This window comes from Aplidium turbinatum, chromosome 1 (genome assembly GCF_918807975.1).
Source record: "Aplidium turbinatum chromosome 1, kaAplTurb1.1, whole genome shotgun sequence".
Taxonomy (NCBI): domain Eukaryota; kingdom Metazoa; phylum Chordata; class Ascidiacea; order Aplousobranchia; family Polyclinidae; genus Aplidium; species Aplidium turbinatum.
Genome location: NC_137472.1, coordinates 3,004,931 through 3,017,938, shown reverse-complemented (window position 1 = coordinate 3,017,938; position 13,008 = coordinate 3,004,931).

The window sequence follows — 13,008 nt, the reverse complement described above, 5'->3', positions numbered from 1 at the left end:
CTGTTCATTTGATTTTCTCCACAAAAAACATGCGTTTTACATTTGCATTTTGAGCCATAGCTTATTGCAGATGAAGAATTGCTCGATTTTTAACAATTCATTTAAAAAAATCTATAATTCTGCAATATTTGAACTATTCTGTCCATTTTCTAATGTGCCATCATTTAAACCAGGGGTGGGGAACCTTTTTAGTATTGCGGGCCACATAAAATGAGAAGTAACACAGGTGGGCCACTAAAAATTTAGAAATTTTATTTACAGAGAAAAAATGCAGTGAAGTAGACAATGATTTATTTCATTTTCACAGCTAGTGGGATGGCTGAAAGTTTTTATTTTTGGTGAGTTGTGTGATGTCTGCTGACACGGAAGATGTTGCAACTCTTAACTGCAACTCCACGTTTTTATCAGTCAGTCTGGAGCGAAACCGACTTTTTGTTAGATTCAATTTGGAAAAAAACTGCTCGCAACGGTAGGTGCTTCCAAACAGAGACACATATTTCAAAGCATGTTTCTGCATGACTGGAAAATCATCAGCATTTACGTAGCGTTGATAAAAATTGAGCAGTGGAATGTTTTGGTACATCGCTTTCAACGCACCGTCACTCTGGAGCTCTACTATTTCATATTGGAAGTTACTAGGCACATCAGTTGCAACCACATTGAAAGGAGAGGAAAAATATCTAACTCCATTTCTTTACTGTTTATGTCCAAAAATCTTGCATTAAATGTCTCCATAAGGTTGACACATACATTTGGCTGTTGTAGAGGCCATATTTTGACGTAGAGGCCATATTTTGCCATATTTTGCTGTTGTAGAGGCCATATTTTGACGCGTGCCACATGGAACAGTCACGCGGACCGCAGGTTCCCCACCCCTGATTTAAACAAAGCTAATGCAAGCTAGCTATCAGGTTTAAGACGCCTTTGCACTAGCTTTGGTAGCCTATAGATCGAACAGTTTGACATCATCAATGCCGACATTTTTCTCTGACAGATACTTCCACACACCGCTGAAAAGCGTTATCCTATTCTTTGGTGTAAGACAGCATAAGCAATAAGCATCTAATCAAAGGATGTAAACTCAGAAAATGAAATTAGTGGTCTATTCATCCAAATAGGCAACAGGAGAGTCGAACAATAGAAATACATCTGACATGGTCATCGAGTACTAACAATGCCTTCGTTTGACACAGAAACATTAAATGTATCCACCATATGCCATATCCACAGTCAGCAATGTATTGTCAACCTCAAAGTCAATAAACACTTTTCTTAAACAAGGATAGCCTACTTCTGCCACAGCTCACAGAAAACATACTTTGCTTTTTTGGTATCGTTGCTTAGCCTTATTTAGCTTTCGCCAAGGTCACATAAAATAAAACCTTGTTGAAAATGATAGCAATGCAAAAAAGAGGACATTTGAGCATTTTCAAGTGTCCTCGGAGGACAATTTATTTTTTATGAAAAAAGAGGACAAATCCTCGTAAAAGAGGACATATGGTGGCCCTAATTAATTGTCTTTGCCGAGAAACAGCCGCAAACTCTGGAGCGGTGTCGAACAGAAGTCCTTTGCGAACGTCGCGCAAACGTTCTCACCACTTAACCATGCAGACGCTACATTACTATACGTTGTTTGTAGTTAATTGGAGTTTTATAATGTCAAAAGTTTACTAAAAGTTTAAACAACAGTTAGTAGGTTAATAATTTAATGAAATTGCAGTTGTTCAGCCTAACCAAAAAATATGGTATTGGGTGGTTCCACCTGCGCCGTAGTCAAATTCAAAATGAAAGCGTGTGTGTTGCAAACTTGTGGTTTGATTGTTCCTATTTCCACAGAAAGTAATAATTGCAACAAATACCGATGCTGTTTGATTCTGTCAATACATTAGTTCTATAAGAGCAAACGAAGCCGAGCAAACGAATAGCATGAAAACCAAAAGAGTCTATAACTTTTATCAAATGAACTAAAAGATAACTACAGTAATAAGTTTCTACACTGTAGATTCGACATTCCAGAAATTGACAAAATTAATGGATGCTCTAAATTCTAAAACAAGGGTTCTCAACCTTGGCCCTCGGCCTCCCAAGGGGCCACAGTGCGTTCTCAGGGGAGCCACGATAAAAGGCTTCATTAATGAATTATAACATCTATTAATTGACAGAAACGTAGAATTGTGACACAAAAAGCACTCATATAGGTGTTAGTATCGTAAAGCTAGTTAAAAGATTGTTTTTTCATCGTATGTTTTATCTCACTGCATGTTCCATCATCATACATCGCCGTGACATTCGTCTTGCTGTATCAAAGACTAAGCCGAATATAAAAGGCTTGCTAAAACAAAATCAGCCGCAAGTTTCGCACTGAGGTATAAATCATCTAATCACTCGCTGTTTTCATTAATTTCGTTTCGTTCGTTGTTCTTTGATCAAATACATTTTTATTTCACGCAAGGGGGCCACGGTCTTTTAGAGCCACAGTCTGGGGGGCCATGACTCAGAAAAAGTTGAGAACCACTGCTCCAAAACAATTACGTATGCAGATCAAATTAAAGCAATTAGCTAATCAATAAAATCAAATATCAAAATTAATGACTGTCTAGTGTCTATGCATAGTGACATTTTTGAGATTTCGCTAAAAAAATTAACAACAGCAATTTCATGAAGTGCACAGAAACAAATGTGCTACAGTAGGCCAAACAAGTGTATGGAAACGATTGTGTATGAAAAATGCATCCGAATGCGTCGATTGAATGAAACTGAACCATGTTACTTGAAGAGTTTAACTCGTTTGTGCAATATGAGACACCGGAGAAGAAAACCAACTCAGACAAAAAAAGGAATCATTTGGGCTTTCTCTTTTACAAACATTTTGAAGCTTACCGACAAAGAAAGAAATTAAAATCTTCTGCCGTATTGTCCTCAAAAGACCACCAACTATTGCATCTTATGTCACGACTTACAAGGATTTAGCTTTTTCAAATAAAAAAATTAAAAACATTGGATCTTCAAAAAGGTGTGGAAATTGTGCATTGTGTGGTGGTAGAAAAAAACTTTTCTTGTATGGTCAGTGACACACACAGCCTTAGGTCGCAATCAAGAAAACTTCTTCACCTTAAACAGCATTTGACATGTAAAAACTTTGGAATTTACGTAGCTACTTGCAAATTTTGCAAAGAGCAGTATGTTGGACAAACAAAAACTTCATTTTCTGCAAGTTGGAACAAACATCGCTCCATTTGGAATTCAAGTAACTGCGGCAACTTCTTAGACAAGACTGACAAAACGGTGCTACTAGAACATTATCAAAAGAATTATACGCATATTTCAATAAAGAAACTTCATTTACCGGACTGTTTTGAAGTCATGTTTGTGGAGGATCCAGACCCAACCAAATTTGACCACAAACAAGAATTGTGGTATCAATAGTTAGATGCCCAAATTAACATTCAAAAAATGTTTTTGTCTAAATTTAAGTGAAAAACACTTGTAGGCCTACTGTAGCACATTTGTTTGCTGTGCACTTCATGAAATTGTTCTTGTTAATTTTTTAGCTAAATATCAAAAGTGTCACTATGCACAGACAGCCATTAATTGTGGATTTTATTGATTAGTTAATTGTTTTATTGTTATTTGCATGCGTAATTGTTTTAGAGCATCCATTGATTTTAAAGCTTTGAAGAATTTTTTATTATTATTTTGCTCTTGACAATATCAAACTGAAGATGCTTTAAAAGCGAAATCGATATTTGATTACAACAATGAGGCTAGTACACTGTTTGTTGTGTTGAGCAACAGGACGAGACTAATGCTAAGAGACGGTCAACCGCTTCAAGTGGACTGTTTGTTGGGTGGTTTACAAAAAAGTGTAGGCTACCTGCTTTAGTTGTTAACTGAAATATTTTAAAATAAATTTATCAATGCGAGGTCCTTTCGTTCAGTGGCCAGTACAGGAGGCTATAGCGCTGTGCCGGGAGTAGTTAGGCCCTGAAGTAAATCCATATTTTTTTTGAAAATGGATAACTTAATTGTAATACTCAGTCAATGAAGTACTTTTAGTACAAAATGTACGGCTAAAATGAGCGATTGTTCGATAAAACAAACAACCAAAACTTTCAAAAACTGTGCTTCACTGCTATGAACTTAGCTCCTGAAGTGCTTTGCTACCACATCACGCTTCATTGGTTGGCTGCGGGAAAGGTCAATTGTTACAGTTTTATTGTTACACTGCTGCCCAGCACATTTTCGTCGCTTTCTGGAAGGTCTGTGGAGTTTCCTCAGTTTCTCTATGTATGATCTATGCAGTGCCGGATTAGCCACCAGATTGGAAGGGCTGAAGCCTGGGACCTCAAAATTTAAGAGTCTAAAAATTTAAGATGTATCACGTGTATTTAAAACTGTTTAAACATTATTTGTATAAATTTTCACCTGGTAATAACGTGAATTTTTTTGAAACGCAGCCGTCATTAAAATACGTAAGTACAGTAGGTCTAGCATTTACAAACAGATCGTAATGCAATTTAATTTTCTAGTCTTTAAGAAAAGCAGCTATCGCCAATACAGTATCAAAGTTGCACAAATGTTTTGCTTACTTCCTAATCTGACAGCATCTAAGTAAGATAGGCTACTCGTCAAGGTTTTGAACTACTGATGGAAGCATACCCAAAATACGTTCACGAAACTGACTGATGAATTTTTGCACTTTCACATGTATGCAAGACATAACCACAAGTCTAAAGAAGAGCACGTTTGGTCTCACATACCTTTATCAAATTATATAGGCTTCAAGAAAAACATCCAGATGGCCTTGCCAAATGTAGAATCAATCATTCGGCTATTTCTCAGCATATTGGTTAACAACTGGTCAGGGGAGAGGCTCTTTTCAAGACTTAAAATGAATTAAAACCTACAATGTTTCAAGATATTGATTGTCTGCACTGAGCATTTTGTGTATTGACAATGACAAACTGAGACTAATAAATTGTGGTTTGATTTTAGATGATTTTGCTACAATGAAGACTAGAAAAATTTAGCTTAGTCAGGATAAGTATTTTTGATGATAAATGTTAATTTCTTAGGACGTGTGGTGATCTGGACTATTTAGTAAGATTATAAAACAATAAACAATAAATAATAAATGCTATTAATACTACAAAAAGTGCTCAATCCCAAGCAAAAATAGCTAAGCAGAGCGAAATACATTAAATTCAGTGGTAACAACCGAGTTCTGCAAGATCGTAAACTGACCTTCCATCCAACAGCTGTGCTTTTCGCTTGACAAGAACTGTTCCAAAGTTAGGCCTCAAATTATCACAAACTGACTCACGCTGACTACAGGTATAAGTTTATTCATGTAAGTTACACTAGAAAACACTTACTTGCAATCCACGAACAAATATAGAGTAATAGTCACTAAACAGCAAGAATAAGAACGCAAACTACCCGAGCAATCCTGCCTCAGAATTTAAAGTAAAAATTACGTGTGAGGCGTTGAGCAGCGCCTGACTGACGCTGGCAAACCAAACTTAAAGTTGCTGCTATCACAATGATGCGCTGAAAGATACCGTGTGAAAAGACAAATTAGTCAAGCAAGTAGCAATTAAAGTACATTCTAATATGTTTTCAATCGATGAAGTTTATGTAAAGGCAATGCTGCAATACCACGGTAGTAACCTCTTTAGCAAAGCTGTAAATAAGCCAGATTTGCTTGCAAATACAATGCTGAGTTTCTTGGTAGAATCTCTTTTTGGAGGCCCCAAATTTGTTTGCAAAATGTTGCCCGTCAGAAAACTCGATGCAAAGTTTCTTTTGCAACAAACGCAGCAGCTTATTTCAGTAATTAAAAATTCTGGTGGGAAATTTGTTGCAATACTATGCGATGGTAACCGGGTTAATCAAGCTTTTTTCAAATCATTTTCTACCAAACCTAGTGCTCCATGGCGAACGGTTGACGACATCTTCTTGCTGTATGATTACGTGCATTTGCTCAAGCGCGTATGCAACAACAGGATAACAGAAAAAACTCAAGAAATACAATATACTAGTGCCGCAAGAAAACGCATCGCAAAGTGGTCTGATCTGAAAGCACTTCATTGTCATGAGAAAGAAAACCTGGTAAAACTGTCTCAACTTAATGATGTATCCATAGGCTATCGCCAAAACCTATCGAAAGACAAAAAAGTATCGATTTGCCTTCAAGTTTTCTGTGACGAAACGTTGTCTGCGCTAAGAACGCACCCACTTCTTATTGATGATGCAAGCGACACTGCCATTTTCCTGCAAACCTTCATTGACTTTTGGAAAATAGTTAATGTCCACGGTCCTTATGAAGATGCCAAGTTCAATGACCAACGACGCGCAGTTATCCGATCAGTGTCTGATAACAATTTGCGATACTAAACAAGCTTTGGTGATCTCGTGAAAAATTTGTCTCCAGTACTTGCTAGCTCACGCGTGAAGTCGTTGACCCGAGATACCTCATCGAACTTGGCTCATACTTGCTACGGACTGGTTGATTTGACGAAGTTTCTTCTTGTCTCTGGTACTCATGATTATGTTACTCTGGAAAGTTTTACAACAGACCCGCTGGAGAAAGAGTTTGGCAAGCTTTGACAGAGTTCCAGAGGCACCTTCTTCATATCCGTTCAACAAGCTTTAGAAAAACACCAAGTACGCAAAACTGTGCTTGAAGTTAAGTAGCCTACTGATTTATTTGAAGCCACTGCGCAAGTGTCTCACACTCATATCTGCCCTAAATGTCGCTTCAGTTTATCAGAACGTTTTTGTGATATGATTAACAGTTTGCCACAATTAGAAACATGCTTATCTGAAGATACTAAAATGACTCTAGTGTACATTGCAGGCTATGTTTCACGACTTGATCACGATGACGAGGACACGTACAGTATTTATTCGCAGTATGGCTCATATCTTAATGAGTTGAATCGAGGTAAATTAAAAGTACCTGGTGTTTGTTTGTGTCATTGGTCATTGTTTTGCTACATTATTTTTTACGTTTTTGCTGATTTAACCAGCATCTCATCACTTTGTAACGTATTTCTAGTGACTTCAGATTTCTATGGATTTCATGTTTCGAAAGCTCACTGTCGTATTTTTAAGCAATATCTTTTTTAACAACTATTCTTCACTTTATTGTCCCAGATCTGACAAAGAGCCGAGACAGAACATTCTCAAGCTTGGGAATTAATTATCATAGACTAGTTAATGTTAGTTTTTCTGGGTGTATTTATCAATTTTTCTTTCTTGACTGTTCTCATTGATACTATTATAAGTCGGGTTAGCATATTAGTCAAATTATATACTAAAGATGATGCGTATCAGCCTTGTCTCGATATTGACTTGTTTATAAGGCTTAGTGAATGATGCATTACTTTTTATACGTTACCAATAATTATATATTAATCTTTTAACTAAGCGAGTCTAGGCTACGAGTAGCTGGTGCATTGTTTTTTTAGATACGTTTTACTAGTGATGTTACCACATTTTTAAATATCTCAGTGTTATCATGGCTGATCCACTGCAATTTTCAAGGTTAGTGTGGTACAATATCAGTATAACCAACGAGATATAACACAATGAGTGGAAACTCCTCTTTTTGCTCCGTTTTACGTGTCGGCCGTCACGCTTCACTACAGACACTTGCGCAGTAGATTAAACGGACATCACAAGAGTTTTAGATGGGATGTTCCTTCGATTTTATGTGCGTTGAGCTCTACCACTGAGCTATCTCACCGCCTAAGGTGCTTGGCTAATTAGTAATATAGTTTTGTACCATGGGTAAAAGGTGCTATCCACATGTTAGGCTATTTTCAACCTATTATTTAACATTATGTTATTGTCAGAAGCCTAAAATTAAACTCTAGTGCAGCCCTAAAGTTAACCCAGCCAGGCTACTGTTAGCCTGTCAGCAACTTAATCAATTTTGAAGGACCTGAATTTCTAATAAGCCGTCTAGACTAGCGTCGTAAGTCTTACAATGTTTTTAAAACCTTAGGCTATAGTCTTGCACTGTTGCTAGTTGAATCGTGAAATTATAATAATAATAATAATAATGATAGCATTTATATCTCCTTAAACACAGTCTGCATTGTATTACAAAAGCTGAAATGTTTTCGAAAATCCACTTCCAGCCTCAGCAAAATTTTCATCAGAGTAGGACTTGGCTTCAGTAATGTTCCGTATTCGTCGTTTTGTAGTGTGTCAATCATAGATGAACCCGCTGTGCAACTGGTGTCACTTTCTAGTTTAGACAAAATGCCTTGTTGTTCATCTGTGGCACTGCGCTTCAATTTTCGTAACACGTATCCCCCAATATATTCTATTATGTGTATTTCATCAGTTGTAAGCACCGTATTAGTCGTTTGTTGTTGTTGTGAAACTTTGCAATTTTCATCTCTGAAATGTAAATTTCAAAACGTTAATGTTTGTGTATTGAACATAGATGCTGACAAGAGTATTTAATGGTATACAAATCGTAAATTCGTGCTATTTTTTACGGTAATGTAGGCAAAGTTAAAATATGCATCTTGCTCCGTTTTATGCATCTTGAGTATGTCTCATTTACAGGCTGGTATAGACAATTGCGTTATCTATTTGGCGAATTTATATTTATACAAATTCCCAAATCAAAGACATCTTAACCAAAATAGAGGATTCAAACCAACGACCTCCAGTCTTCTGGCCAATAGCATACTCTCTACTCTACGCCATGTTGGTTGGTCGAAAACTCGATCTTAGCAACTATATTATTACTATCCTTTTCCCTAACCCTCTGATTGGTCCATTCCCTCTATACACCTATGTAATGGTACATTTTCAAAAGATGCGTCCCGGTAGCTTATGTTTCCATTATATATTGGTGTAATGACGCTATTCAGTAGAATCAGGGCTCCCGAGAGGGGGGTCAGGGGGACCAATGCCCCCTCTGCAAACGAAAACGTGATATATGATGTCTTAGTTGCAACCTGAAGGGGGTATGGGCCTCCGTTTCAAGAAATTAGGGGCCTCATTTTGCTATTTTGACGTCTGGAATGTGGTCTAACAATTTCCCCTTTTTACGTCGATTCGACGTAGGCAGGTGTTGAATACATGCAATATTTGCGATATGTTTTAATTTGGCAGACTGGATATGCCTATGTTTTAATTTGGCAGACCACAGCAATTGTTACACACAAGTGGCTGACTGCAGTCAGATTTTAACGTTGATCCGTCGTCGCCAGACGTAGAAACAATGTGTAAATGGACGATTCAGGCTATAAAGTTGTCTTGCCGGTCTACAGGCAGGTAATATGCGGAACTGTAGTACCATACCTTTTCTGGTGTTGTTACATGTGTTTCCAGCGTGCTTTGACTTGACATGAAAACGCAATCCCCCGTTGGTTTTGTAAGTTTCCGGACATAAGTGACATCTGCAAAAATACCGGATAATATATCCAAACAATTTTATTCAGCTTTCAACACACAACTGCACAATTTAATTAGAGGTGCGAGGTCCTTTGAAACGCTTTCTTACCCAAATTCACGTTGCACTGTAGACGCGCTCGTTGAAATGGGAATACTTTGAAATTCTTCATCTTCGATTATTTCCACAAGATACTCGACGGTTAAATTATCAGAACTGTTTTCCATTGCACTGTTATAAAAAGCCAAACTTCTTCTAGCCCTGTTGGTTGTTTATAGCTGGATAAGATAAACTTTGATAACCATATAGCCTACAGTCAGTGGTTTTGTATCGTGTTTCGTAGACCTTTGCTACCCTATACTAATTTAATATTGTTGTTAGCAAGAGCCTATGTATTTACCCTGCTTATTGACCTGTAACATCCTGATTAACCTACTTCAAAATTTCACACAATAATCTGAAAAGACAAGCGGTAACGAAAATAAACTTTTAAACCACCTAACAATAATACCATGGTCGGAACAGTCCAATTGCTTCGTGGTATTCGCCGTCACTTTAGCCTTGCTTTAGTGCAGTGGTTCTCAACCGGGGGTCCGCGGACCCCAAGGGGTCCGTGAAGCGATTTCCGGGGGTCCGCGAAAGTTTCCGAGTTTTCAACATGACGGATAAATTAAGAAATTTAAAAATTGTTTGTGCTTTGTTTATGTATTAGCCTACAGTGATTCTTAAACTGTAAGTCGCAACGCACTGGTGCGTCGTTTGAAATTGCAAAGGACATTGCACAAAGGTTTGGTTTCTTAACTAAAATATCATATAAATTACTTAAACCTTTTAATAAGGCTATGTTGGCTATGTTCAACTAAATTCTTTTCAGACAGCAGATTATTGATCAATGCTTAACTTAGAAATGCAAACGTTAGTCAGCAGTCTATCACCACTCACAGTTTTGTAATGACAAAGATTATAACGAATTAATATTGATTTCAAATGAAAAAAGGGAGAAATTCTTTGTAACAGTCGCAAGTATTTTATTACCTTTTGATAAAAGTTATAGAAAAACATTTAATGAGCATATAGCTTACCGATGTTTGATCCTGTGTGCCAACATATAGCTCATAAGTCATAACATAATTTCGTCAATCTCATCAATCGTCAAGTGCGTTGCGAATTCAGCAAATTATTTTAAGTGTGTTGCTTTGAAACTTATGTAACATATGATTCCATAAGGAAACGCGATATACCAAAATTTCAAATTGAAATTTTTAGGGGTCCGCGACCGCTTCGAAGACACCAAAAGGGGTCCACCAAAACAAAAAGGTTGAGAACCACTGCTTTAGTGCATTCTTAGCACGCCGTACACCCGTACGGTCGCAGTCTGTAGCCTTCCATGTGCAAGCAGTGAACCATGAAACCAACGACGTAGAAAAACGAGAGAGATAAAAGAGAAACACTAAGAGAAGAGTGAGTTTCCACTCATTGTGTTATATCTCGTTGGTATAACGAACGATTTAATTGTATTTTTCCTTTTACAAGTTTGTGGTGGACCCGTTTGATACGAGATTAAAAATTATACAAATTGTTTACAAGACGAGTAGTGTACTTGGTGATTTGTTTCAACTTTCAGTAGGCGACCGTTCTGTAACAACATATTAATTTTTTAAAGCTGCCACAACTTTCGTTTCAGTGTTATAAATATTAACGTTCAATGTCGGTTCAATTGAAGACAATGGCACTATGACGTCACTATCTGTCCTCAGTTTTAACAATCTCATTGTGCGTTGTCATGGCCTCTATTTAGTCCGTCTTGACTGTAGGTCTTCCATTGAGAATCTAATATCGACGGTTCAGGGTGGAAACGACTTGTAAAGCTCCAATGTGATCTTCGTCCACATGAACCATCAAGATAAATAAATCGGTTACCGGATGACGATTTGACAGAATGATGGGGTGCTTGGCCTCCAATGGGAGAGATGCCTTTTGTAGAAGGCTTCCCACTCGCAACAAGCCATCAACTAGGTAAGGATTCAGCGCTTGGACAGATTTAAGCATCGGATTCTTGGACAACCGCTGCTCGGTAAGAAGGTTCACATCCTCCTTAAAATCTTTGTGGTTGATGAGGGTCGACAGTACTTCGGAAAACACTTGCCACTGTACCGCTTTATGATAGTAAGACGGAAACCATCCTTATCTTCACGAGTTATTCGGGATCGACTCTTTCCGCAACGACATTTCATGGTCCACCAAAAACGAAGTAGCAACGCTACGGTGCACTGCAAATCACGAAAGTTCGAAAAACGGCGAAACAAATGTTGCAACGTCTGCGAAGGTCGCTAAGTGGGTGTTGCAAAGTTTGACGTCTTTCACTTCAGGGTCGTCTTTATACAAACATCGTAAGAAATCGGGTTGCTTAGTCCAATTAGTCTTGTGCTCATAGAGAAAGTCTGGACCATGTAACCACAACTTGGCCGCATTGATTTGTTCAGGCCACACACCTAGAGAACTGAGGTCGGCCGGATTTAACACTAGAACGGCCGAAAAAAAATATACCTCCAACGGCCGCTGGTGTCGAAATCGACACTTTTCACAAAAACTTTATTTTTCCGCAAAATTAACAGTAAGAGTTCGTTTTATTTTACAGTGATAAAATTATCTGAAGCACTTATTACTTTTGTCACCTATTTGCGCTGTTCATTTTTTGTTTTTAGACGAAAATTATGACGTATGCTACCAGGTTTTGATCAGTTGGAAGCTTGACTGTATCTGTATCTTGACTCTGTACGATGATCTAAAAATTCAACAGAGCGAAGTCATAATTATCATAAAAATAGCACAAAGTTTTCTTATTCAGGAGAAAAAAATCAAACAAACCAACAAACACTTTACGCAGTGCAGCCTTTGCACTCTGTGACTTTCCAGTCACCATTATCACACTTTCCACTTTTCGACAGTGGCGGCAAATGGTAACTGTATTGTTTTTGCAATAATGTCCAGCACATTTTCTGTGATTTCTAGATTGTCGTCCCTGCTCTTCTTTTCTCTGCAATGTCGGCTTTCGTTTCAGCACACGAGTAGTTCTCAAGCTCTCAATCTGTAGGATAAAATCACGTCGGCTGATGTTGCTGCCGGAACGTTTTCTAAAAATAGTCCAAGAGTTCAAACTTCAACATCTGGCATATTTGTCCAAACTGCAAGAGGCCATCTTTTGCTTGCTGCATGTGTGGTGCATTTTCTTGCCATTTGGTCAAACACATCAACTGCTACTTTGTTCGCGCTATAAAAATGGATCACAGAGGGTTTCTTTTTCTCTGTTGAATCAATACTGGGGCTGTCATGCATAGTGGAAAGGATATTTGCATTTTTTTCTTGCACTGATAATTTACAAGCATGCAGCTGTTCATTGAATTGTATAAGAATTTACTGGAAAATCTTTCTCCTCCACCCTTGGTCATCTTCTATGTCAGTCCTTTACTGTTAGCTCGAACAGTTCCAACAATGGTTATATTTCTTTCCTGTAGCAAACCAGCAAGATTCACCCTAGTAAAGAAGTTAACTGTTGTGACGTTGTACCCGCTTTGTCTGTGTAAATTGGT